The sequence below is a fragment of the Nanorana parkeri genome, unplaced genomic scaffold, assembly GCF_000935625.1.
Source record: "Nanorana parkeri isolate BGI_ZX_2015 unplaced genomic scaffold, ASM93562v1 scaffold354, whole genome shotgun sequence".
In the NCBI taxonomy this organism is placed as follows: Eukaryota; Metazoa; Chordata; class Amphibia; order Anura; family Dicroglossidae; genus Nanorana; species Nanorana parkeri.
This window is the reverse complement of record NW_017306622.1, coordinates 706,919-719,034: the sequence shown is the minus strand read 5'-3', so window position 1 is coordinate 719,034 and position 12,116 is coordinate 706,919. Positions and strand designations below refer to the sequence as shown.

The following is a 12,116-nucleotide window of genomic DNA, read 5'->3' as shown; positions in this document are numbered from 1 at the left end:
AAAAAAAAAAAAAAAAAAAAAAAAAAAAAAAAGAAGGACAGCCGCACACAAGGTTTTTCAATTATAAATCCAGTATTTACTGTAATCCATAAATGTATACTACGGACATGCTCCCCAATGCAACGGAAATAATCCTATGCGTTTCACCAAAAAGGCTTAATCATAAACCTCTAGGATTACGCCTTATCGGTGAAATGCGTAAGGGCATTCTCGTTGTATTGGGGAAGCACCGTCTGGATTACAATAAATATTGGATTTGTAATTGAAGACCCTGTGGTGTGCGACTGCTCACCTCCGCAACACATGCCCCTTCTTTTGACCCCAACACCCCCCCCATTAACCCCAAATTCCACCACCGACACCATTCCCCTGGCCGATCCGAGAGGGGTGGGGGGGATAAAACTACAGTGTACTTCTGGGTACACAGGAGCATGCAACGTATTTGCCTTCTCATGTGACATCTCTGGTGCTTAGCCCTGTTTGACATAATCAGCTAAGAGCTTACACTGGGCTTCCCTTTCACAGAAGGTGAAGGGAATGGCAGGACAATAAGGGGGCAAGCTAATGTGTGCTGCTGGGAAGGGGACCTAAAAGTAAATCTGTTGCTTTGCCCGCCATGATCAATGCACAGGTTTGCATTAAAGTACAGCTATGGCCACACACACGTATAAGTTATTAGTCAGTCATCACCTGACCACACCAAGTCCCGTCCACTGCTTTCTGAATAAGCAGCACTGCCTGTGTTGCTCAAATCCTCCCAATGCAAGCTGCAGTGTCTGGGAGAGGGAGCACGCGAGACACAAATGAAGAAAGATTTGGCTCAGTCTGGTATGGTAAAGGAAGCTTTTGTTTCCTTTATGGGACCAACGCATTACCAGAAGTGTGAAGTCAAAAATCCTGACCTGATTATTGTATCCGAGTCTGTGACTCAACATAATTAAGTTACACACACACACACACACACACACACACACACACACAACCATTCTTCACAATTCTCCCCCAAACAGAAACCTCCACTTTAAAGGAGCACAGTCAGGGTAGAACATAGAAGCCGCAGGTACTGACTAATTTTTAAAGCTCCGAGGCCATTATCCTGATCCCCGATACTCTGAGTAGGTAGAGAAATGTCAGGATACCCAACGTGCACATGCTTTTTATGTGGCTTGCGTAGTAAAGGAGGGAAGGTAGCCCAAGAAATTGCTCATTTATAAACCATGTGCAATAAAAGCTCACATATTTGTACCCTTGGTATATTCCTTTACAGGCCTTGTAGCTCTGGGCACAGTCCTATCTCACAAACTCCTGAAGAAATCAAAGTGAAAGTGCATGAAACATATAAGGTGTGGCCCAGATGTCACATGGAATGTTTCCTGCAATGTGACTCTTCTAAAAGTGCAAATGTACACGAGCCATCCCGCTCAATGCATTGTTTTAAGCATGACATTGGTAGGGGTTAGGAGCACTACTTGATGGGCATCAGAAACACATGCAGAGCATCCTCTCTTAGACCAGGTTCACACCATTTTCCTGACCAGATCTGTAACGCAGTGCATTGCGATTTTGCTGCATTTTTAATAGCTTAAAATGGGCTTACAGGTGCAGTTGTGCGTTTGTATGCATTTTTGATGCATTTCCATATGTCCCAGACCAGACAAAATGAGACCAGCAGTATTTTTTTTTGTCTGGACCGGAACGTACTGCACTGGTGTGAACCTATAGTGAGGCAATGAAGAGAAGTGACACAAAAGTGTCATTTACAGCAATGAAAGCAAAACCTGTACATTCATCATCAAATAATGGAGAACTATGACGTGAGCAATTTCCACTCATCCTTATAGTTAGAGCCAACCTGTGATAAAGAAGCTGTCGATCGGGGAGCAGAAACATGCTGCCGATCCACTCACTTCTCGATAGTCTCCCTGCAGAGAGCGGTGTCTGTCAGTCACGGCTCCCTGCAGGGATTCTCCCCTCCCCAATTGGGTCACGTGAAGAGGCTAGCATAGGTCCTCCCATGACCCTAAAAAGAGAACTATGGAGAAAAACACATACCCCCATAGTTCTCCTTTAAGACCAGACTCGACAAATTGCAGGTGCCCGGATGCAATTTTAAGTCGCTATAGCGACCTGGGATTTGTCAATTTGGCTTTTGTCAGCCTCCTATGTTGCCGCATTAGCTCTGCTCCCCCCCCCGTGAGCCTGCTGCAGTCTGTGTCCCCTTCGATCCCCGCTGCCAGCAGGGATCAAACAGCACGGTTAGCTGCTGGAATGAGCCGTAACGCATCCTGGCCGCCCTCCTGCATCCAGAAGCGTGGTGGAGCATTGAAGTAAATGGCACCGCAGCCACGGCCCCCGCCCGGAGTGCAATCACCCATGTCAAAACACTTGGCGCATGAATGTCTGTATTCTGGTGCACTGCGATACGAATAGTGCATGCAGCATTTTTTCAGATCGCAGTGGACCGGAACGCAGGCATTGTTGTGCCATGCGTTTTGATGCCAGCGATCGCACTGCAGGCAGGGTGCCATTTACTTCAATGCACCGCCAAACCCCCTCCTGCCCCGACCGCAGGAATCTGGCCGGGATGCAATACAGTGCGTTCTAGCAGCTAACCGCGTTGGACCGCACTGTATATGGTATGAACAAGGCCTGAAGGAGAACTTTCGAGACAAGAGTGACTTTTTTTTTTTTTTTTTATTGTTTATCCGATTAATCGAACTTAATAATCGGCTAACTAATCGATTTTGAAAATAATCGTTAGCTGCAGCTCTAGTCAGAAACCTTCCACCCAGACCCTGGGAACAATGAGGATGCCAAATCCTGTACATACCCTGCACTGAAACATCAACTCAAGATACCCAGCAACCCACATGATCTTCCCAAAAATATAGGGATGCCACCACCTGCAGCTTCCCCTACATTAGACACGAGGATGCTGAGGGACCTTCCACCAAGCTGAACAAAGGTCTATAGAACCCGTGTTAGATGTGACGTCAGCAGTCCATAGACCACCACAGTGCAGGTGAGAAGAGGCTGTGGGGACTGATCTAGCGGCCCAGAGGGAGCAGGGATCAGGTGAGTAAACCTGCTTCACTCCAGTCCTAGACAAAAACAAGCACTTAACCCTCGCAGTGCAGGGTTACTTTACCCAGAGATGGCTTTTAACTTTTATACCCCAAAAGGAATGTTTTTGTACATCAAGTATATGGCGATCTAACAAGAGGACGAGGCCCTGATGTAAAGAGCGGCCCTTGTGTTCTCCTGCAAGATCTGCTTTCATCGCAGGTCTGCACACTTTTCTTCGCAGGGCCCCGTTCCTAGTCATGGAAGGATATATGAAAGTGGTCACCGATGAGCTCATTCTGAAAACATGTTTGAGTCACTTGGAACAGGCATGTAGCAAGCAAAGTCACAACTTCATCCGCATACTCATTTCAGGTCAGCAACTCAAATACAGAAGCTGCAGGATCATCATGACAGCCAGACAGCTTCCATTTTCAAAAGACAATTGCAGCAGCTCTAATATTGCTCTCACTACAGGATTCCCTCCAACTCCTGATGCAGGCTCTATAACCCACCCTCGCTTTGCTAATGGCTGGTGAGCCTACCCATCACAACAAACCAACAAAAACTTAGTAAGAAAAGTGCCAATGTCAGAAAAAGTTGCAATTTGGGGGACAAGGCACCCTGGATTATGAGGTTCCCTTTACAGAGGGGAAGGCACAAACCTGTAGAACATTTACACAGTATTACACACCATAAGGCAACCTACAGCTTCCATGTTAGAGGTCATCCCCTTCACACTTAGGCTGGGTTCAGACCTGGGCGCACGGAATGTTTCCGAGGGCTATCAAGCTGTATCCTAATGGACCCTAATAGATACGCGCAGCAAATACGCCCCAAAGAAGCTCCTGTACTTATTTGAGCGTAGGACGTTTTTAAAAGGTCCTTCCTACGCGCTGTAAAACGCCCAGAAGGGAACCATGCACATAGGCAATCATTGGTTTTCACATGTTGAGCGTTTCACATCGCGTAGGAACGCGCTGTAAAGCACCCAGGTGTGAACCAGGCCTAACACCCTCCTTGGACATCACCCCCAACTTGTATCAGCATGGAAGCCAAGACTTTGAAGAGTCCTGAGAAGACCACTTATTGCCAAACAGTATGGAACAGGGGTGGTAGGTAAACTAATTTATTTATAAACAGGGTATGTGGCTCTGGTTAGGTCAAGGCAGGACAAATCCCAGAAGCCAGGCCGTCAATGCTCCTTAAAAACGACAGCTGGCACCTAAATTTTGACGTTATCAAATGGGTGTGAATGCAACTGCCTCCTTGGAAAAAAAAAAGCCACAGGTCCCTGGGTTGGACAGACTAGCTCCTGAAATCCATATTTGAACGTCCATGTCTGGATTAGGCATCATGTGACCAGGTATTGGCACCACATAACATGAATCGGAACCTAGAAGAACTTTCACCCATCACACAGATTGATATTATCTAGTTATCAATGCAGCTGCCACTTTAACAAATGCTGTATGCTCCTGGGTTGGACAGACTGGCTCCTGAAATCCATATTTGTTTGTCCAAACCTGGGTTAGGTGGTAAGTGGCAAGGTACTGCCACCACAGAATATGGATAGGAACCCAGAAGAACCTTCCCATCACGCAGACTATTGATGTTCTCTAGTTGTTGTCAATGCAGTTGCCTGAAATCCATATTTGCTTGCTGTCCCCCCACCCCGGGTGAGGTGCTATGTGACAAAGTATTGCCACCACAGAATATGGATTGGAACCCAGAAGAACCTTCACCCATCAAAAAGACTATTCTGCACAAGGCCAAAGATGTCCCCTCACTACGAGACAGTAATGGAGCATTCTTCAATCATGCCCTAAAGAAAAAATAAAACTTGATTAAAGTATTTTCCTAAATTGCTCAGCCACACGGTTTAACGCACAAGCCATTGTTTTGTGCAATGCCATCTTTCAGTTCCTGGCAGTGGCCGTTGGGGGCTGAATAATAGGGCCACAGTAGACTTTAAAGTGTCACTAAACTCAAGCTTTAATTCATAAAAATACATTCAAGTACCCTAGCCATTAATAATGTATCTCATCTGTGTATCAGTCGGCTGTAAATCCTCAAATCTCTGAATTGGTGCTGACACTGTCCTTCCTTCTGGGGGGGGGGCTACTTCTGTTCCCCATGGTCCCTGTGTGTGTTGTAAAGTAGCCACCGCTCCAAGCTCACTCCTGTAATTGACTACAATCTCACTACAAATTAGTAAACTAAACTTGAGATTGTAGTCCATTACAGGAGTGAGCTTGGAGCGGTGGATACTTTACAACACACACACAGGGACCATGGGGAACAAAAGTAGCCACCCTCCAGAAGGAAGGACAGCGTCAGCACCAATTCAGAGAGGATTTACAGCCGAGTGATACACAAAACAAGATACATGTTAAAAAGGTACTTGAATGTAATTTTAAGATTTAACTCATGAGTTTAGTCACTTTAACATAAGACAGACAGAGCACATTCGATGAGATCTGTCTTACCTTCTTATTTGTCATAGAAGGTCCAGTTTAATGCAGGCCCCCTGAACACCCAAAACAGATACCACTTGAAAAGAGATCACCCAGAAAATAAAAAAAATACTTGTGCCCATCCTCAAACGCTTCGGGGGGCATCATGGTGCCTTGCTGTAGAGCTGTGAGCACCAAATCCTGCAAGAATTCCCTCCAGCCCATTGCTGAAATGACTTCTGCTCGGCCTCTGACGCATCACGGAGACACGGGAGAGGTTGCAATGGCTTTCTGCGGAGCTCGGACATCAACAGCCTGCAAGAACACAGGATATCAAGCTTCCTGCTCTGCAGAAAGGCATTGCAATTCAGGGGCAGAAGTCGTTTTTTGTTTTCCAGGGCGACCTGTTCACAAATAGCCATTTGTACTGGGAGGTAAAAAAAAAAAAATTGGACCTTCAGTTTGGCATGAAAGGTCCACTTTACAGGCTAGTCCACATCACGCACAGGGAGTTTGTGTTATTCTGCTCAGCAGACTGACAGGTTAACACCATAGGGTGGGTCAACTGATACCCGGTTTCCCGTTTGAAGCCGCTAAGAAAAACGTGTGAAAGTATTTATCAAAATCGACCTCCTTACAGATCAGATGAATTTCCAAAAGTGACGGCCCATCGCCAGAGCCCAGATTTGTTTGGCAGAAGTGATCTTCCAGCAACGTTCCATAGACAGTATAGTTGCAGGCGGCGGTTCCGATCACTTTGGTTATGTGGCTGCAGACGCGTGGCCATTCCATTAATCGCTACTTAAAAAAACTATACAACTATAGACAGCTGCTGGGGCCCAGACCTGCAGCCAGGGGCCCTAGTCAATGGTCAACAACCGGCCATTCCATTACTTTCTTCATTGTCATATACACAGTTACAGGAGGCCAAACTTACGGCCAGGGTACCACCAAAAACAGGCCATTCCATTATTTACTGTACACAGATAGAGGGGGACCAGACGCACGGCCAGCATTAGGCAGGGGCCCCGAATGCCTGGCCAGCAACAGGCCACTCAATTTCATTTTTGACCATACAAAGCTGCCCAGCTGCAGGGGCCCATACACAGCAAGGAACAGGCCATTACATTTCTTACTGTACACAGTCCAAAGGCCCCGGAAGCACAACCATCAATGGGCACCCCATCAGACGCAGTCACCCATCACACGCACAGCCATGCAGGGGTCCCCCCTCCCGGAAGCACGGCCAGCAACAGGCAGGGGGCCCCCCCCAGGAAGCAAAGCCAGCAGTAGGCAGGGGGGCCCCCCCAGGAAGCAAAGCCAGCAGTAGGCAGGGGGCCCCCCCCAGGAAGCAAAGCCAGCAGTAGGCAGGGGGCCCCCCCCAGAAGCACGGCCAGCAATAGGCAGGGGGCCCCCCAGCAAAAGGCAGGAATGGAGAGATGGGATAAATAAAATAACGGGTTAGAGAACAATAAATGACACACAGCAAGGCTCAGGATGCATGCATAGAACACAACAAGAAGCCCATAGAGAACCATTCCAATAATTACTATACACAGCTGCCCAGCCCTTCCCCCCCCATGTCATAATAAACATAATAATACCTCATACACATCTGTAACACGGGCCCGCCCCCCTATATAAATATATTCCAGCACACTGAGGAGCTGATAAAACATAGGGAATTGCCGGCCACTGGCGATCCCGCCAAGTTTCAGGCCCAGCCAACCCCTCCTCCTCCTCCCCTGGAAGATGGAGCCGCCGCTGAAGGGCCCGGGTTTCCCCCCTCCCCCGCTCTCTGAGCACGGACACCGCCGGCACAGACAAACAGACACACACACACACACACACACACACACACACACACATAGGAGACACGAGCAGGACAAGTGGCGGGAAAGAAGAAGAGAGAAGAAGTGACCTGTATGTCGCATCCTTATGTGCGCGCTGAGGTGAGAGCTGCTGCCGCTGCTGCTTCTGGCTGGCTGGCAATCAATGGAGAGAAGACAGGCACACGGCAAGTCTAAGCTCCTCCCCCTCCGTCCTAGAGGGCACGCCCCACGGAGGCTCCAGTCACGCCCACCCTTCCTCGGCTGCCCGCGGGAAAATTCCCGCTTGCTGATTGGCCGGCCGGCCGGGGCCGAGAGACGGCCGCGCGGCCGGAGCATTTTCAAACGTAACGTTTGCAGAGCGTGACGTCGTTGGAGGAGGAGGGCACGGCGGGCAGCGCCGAGTGCCAGCTGGAGGGGAGCCCGTGTGTGCCCGGTGACCGAAGGGCCTCATAGAACGAACTGAGCGGGTTTCCCTGCCTGTCCCCCCAGGCATGTCCTTGTCATGTATAAGTTGTACGGGCCGTTATTAACTAGTATTCCAGAATGTCTCAAAACTGGAGCAGCTTTGCACGGCAACCAATCAGCTTCTTTCTTTCATTTTCAAAGTCTAACTGAACAAACTGGAGATAATCGGATTGGTTGCCCTGGGCCCTTTACCGTCTGCTCTAGTTTTGATAAATTCCCCCATAATGTCCCTTTTATCTGCACGCGTAGCATCGGAACACTTTTGGAATCCGTCTATAATAAGGCCCCATTCACACTTGAACATAGCAGGCACGCGTGGTGCGTTGAAACGTGTTTGCGCATTTCCTGTGTGTCCCCATTGATTTCACGGAAAATTAGTGTATGTAGCAAAATCTGCAACATACGTTCTGTGGGGGGAGGGGGGTGTTTCTCCACCTTTTTGTGTTTTAACACGTGCAAACGGGAAGGAAAACCTGGGGGTTTTGTCATGCGCTTCCCAAAGCGCAGCAACGATGAACATGAGAACTCCCATAATTTTCAATGGAGACCGTTAACACCTGAGCGTTTGGGCCCGTTCACACCAGTTGCAGTGCGTTCCCGGCCCGATTCTGGCCAGAACGCACTGCCTCGCATTGCGGCAGGCTCACTTTTTCATGGGGAAGGAGGGGGTGTGGCATGCCATTGAAGGGAATGGCACCGTAGCCACGCCCTCCTGCCGCAATGGGATCGCAAGGCTGCAAGCACTATTTTGATTGCACCGGACCACAGGCACAAAGTGCCGGGCGATCGCATTGCGGCTGTAGGGCGTGGCTACGGTGCCATTCTCTTCAATGGCCCGCCACGCCCCCTCCTGCCCCACTAAAAAGTGAGCCGGCCGCAATGCGAGGCAGTGCGTTCGGGCCGAAACACGCACTGCACCTGGCGTACGTTTGCGGCACGCATCAGCCCAATCATTTCAATTTGCTGCCCAGAGAAGTATCTACCACAAGGCAAACTACGTGTTTGCCTTGGGCGGCACTTTCCAGGGGAGGCGGCACTATCCAGCAATGGACAGGTTATGCAAAATGTATTAAACAGGAAGGGAGAAATTGGGGCGGTGCCTGAGTTTAGTCTTGCCTAGGGCATCACAAAATCTAAATGCCGCATTGGTGACAATCAGGGCAAATACGCTTATGCAGAAGTTTCAGCTGCAAGCTTCATGCGGTTTTTGACCACGTGTTTGTCCTGCGTCTTTGCCCTCACGTTTTACCGGCCGCGTTTGTGGTGCCATTAACAAGTCATGGCACCACAATCACATCACATGTTTTTAGCACATTGCTTGAATGCGTGCCAATGCAACACAGAAGTGTGATTGGGGAGATACAAATACATGAGCTTTTTTGTTTTATCAGGCTGCATGGCTCAGTTCTGAGACTCGTAGACGTCAATGACAGCGCCTGAAAGCCGCATTTATTTCACACGTTACAACCGTTTCCTCCTGGTAACTGACTTTCTATCGGTTAAATCAAAAACACTGAAACCTGAACAACACGTGGAAAAAAAAGCTTCAAAATCACCTGGAAACACTTACCGTAAGTGTGAATAGGCCTCGTCATTAACGTGGGCAGAAAAATGACCGCTTTTAGATACATTTTTTGTATCCTACGTCTCTGAACACAGCTCTATTTTCAGCCAATGTGCCCATGTACATTGTGGAGCTTAGACCCGTATTTTGGAGCAGCATTCAGCGGAATAAAAAAACATTTGGAGAAGAGCTCACCTCTAAACACCATACGCGCATAAACACAAGAAATTACGTGCCAAATATGCATTCTTTATACTGGATTTTCTTGCAGAAAGATCCGGCGTAGATGGGAGTATTTTAATAGGCCTGTTTGCATGAGCCCTAAACCGGGGCCAAAGTGAAAAATTAACATTAGATCTGCTGGTCAGATTCCAGGGGTGAAGACTGGATCTCAGGGTGGAGACCGGATCTCTGGGGTAAATACCAGATTCCCAAAAGCCAGATACTAGGGGAAGAACAGATCTCCGCACGAAGACTGGGTCTCAGGAGTGAAGACCAAATCCCAAGGATAAAGACCCAATCCCACCGGGAAGACCAGATCTCGGGTGGATGACGCATTCCAGAGTTGATAGATTGAATCTCGGGGAAAGCCAGATACCATGGGAAGACCAAATCTCAGGAGTGAAGACCAGATCTTAGTGGTGAAGACCAAATCCCAGGGGGAAGACCAGATCTCTAGGGTGAAGATCAGATCTCAGGAGTGAAGACCAAACCCTAGGGGTAAAGACCCAATCCCAGGGGGAAGACCAGATTCCGGGGGGAGAATGGATCCCAGGGGTGAAGACCAGATCTCAGGGGGGAAGACGAGCTCAGGAGTGAAGACTGGATCTTAAGGGTGAAGACCAGATCCCAGGGGGAAGACCAGATCTTTTAAGTGACAACCAAATTCCAGGGGGAAGACCGCATCCCTGGGGTGAAGACAGGATTCTAGACAGGAAGACCGGATCCTAGGGGGGAAAGTCAGATACCGGGGGAAAACCATATCTCGGAAGTGAAGACTGGATCTCAGGGGTAAAGTCCAGATCCCAGATGCAAAGTACCAATCCCAGGGGGAAGACCGGATCTCTGGGGTGAAGACCAGATTCCGGGGAACAGGGTTAAAAGCATGTGATACTTTGTCCCTCAGTGACGTAGACACTCCAGGGGGTTGATCGCTATGTCATCCTCGTCAAGGCAAGGAGTTAGGAAGTAGCAGGATGCACCAAAATGAAAGGTATTAAATCTGTTATTGTGTAAGGGATGAGAGAAAGTCCATTTTATGTTGAAGGCCCGCTTTACTCATACTGGGCAGTCGTTACATTGTATGTGTGGTCAAAATTTACAGTCCTATTTTTATCTTCACATCAAGTTTCAATTATTTCAAGCCTGCTATGAATCTGGATGATTTTGCAGTTTAAAAATTTACTTTTTGAAGAATTTACTTCCTTGAATGCAGTGACACATTAATACTGCCTTGTGTATATGCACTGTGATGTGTCACCCATTTCACAGAGCCTACTGTCTGAACTACAACTATATGTCTGGCCATTCTGAAGAGGAGGAGTTTCAGGGGTTTAGTCAGTGCAGGAAACACACCACATGTACATATTATAACGGTTTGCGGGCAGCAAGGTATCATGGGATATGTACTTGAAATTGAAAGTAAACCAAAGGAAGGGTCAGAGATGAAGCTGCAAAGTATGCAGGGAATCCAGAAAGTTGTTGAAAGAAATGGCCAGAGGACAGGCAGCATCACACAATGAAAGGAGACTTCAAGTAGACATACACTATATTGCCAAAATTATTGGGACGCCTGCCTTTACACGCACATGAACTTTAATGGCATCCCAGTCTTAGTACGTAGGGTTCACTATTGAGTTGGCCCACCCATTGCAGCTATGACAGCTTCAACTCTTCTGAGAAGACGTCCACAAGGTTTAGGAGTGTGTCTATGGGAATGTTTCACCATTCTTCCAGAAGCACATTTGTGAGGTCAGGTACTGATGTTGGAGGAGAAAGCTGTGCTCGCAGTCTCCGCTCTAATTCATCCCAAAGGTGTTCTATCGGGTTGAGGTCAGGACTCTGTGCAGACCTGTCAAGTTCCTCCACCCCAAACTCACTCATCCATGTCTTTATGGACCCGGCTTTGTGCACTGGTGCGCAGTCATGTTGGAAAAGGGAAGGGGCCATCCCCAAAATTGTCCAAAATGTCTTGGTATGCTGATGCCTTAAGAGTTCCCTTCACTGGAACTAAGGGGGCCAAGCCCAACCCCTGAAAAACAACCCCACACCCTAATCCCCCCTCCACCAAACTTTACACTTGGCACAATGCAGTGAGGCAAGTACCGTTCTCCTGGCAACCGCCAAACCCAGACACGCCCATCGGATTGTCAGACAGAGAAGCGTGATTCGTCGCTCCAGAGAACACGTCTCCACTTCTCTAGAGTTCAGTGGCGTCGTGCTTTACACCACTGCATCTGACGCTTTGCATTGCACTTGGTGATGTACGGCTTGGGTGCAGCTGCTCGGCCGTGGAAACCCATTCCATGAAGCTCCCTACGCACTGTTGTTGTGCCAATCTGAAGGCCGCATGAAGTTTGGAGGTCTGTAGCTATTGACTCTGCAGACAGTTGGCGACTTCTGTGCACAGTGCGCTTCAGCATGCGCTGACCCCGCTCTGTCATTTTACATGGCCTACCACTTCGTGGCTGAGTTGCTGTTGTTACCAGTTGCTTCCACTCTGTTATTATACCACTA

At 48.4% G+C, this 12,116-nt stretch overlaps 1 protein-coding gene across 1 annotated transcript in view; it reads right to left on the bottom strand.

Moving 5' to 3' along the window:
• Positions 1-7,564, bottom strand: part of WHSC1 (Wolf-Hirschhorn syndrome candidate 1) — a 74,090-nt gene extending 66,526 nt beyond the window's left edge. Inside the window, exon 1 of the mRNA XM_018558726.1 lies at positions 7,441-7,564. The gene's annotated coding sequence lies outside the window, so the exon portion shown is untranslated. The remainder of the gene's footprint in view (positions 1-7,440) is intronic.
• Between the last annotated feature and the right edge of the window lie 4,552 nt (positions 7,565-12,116).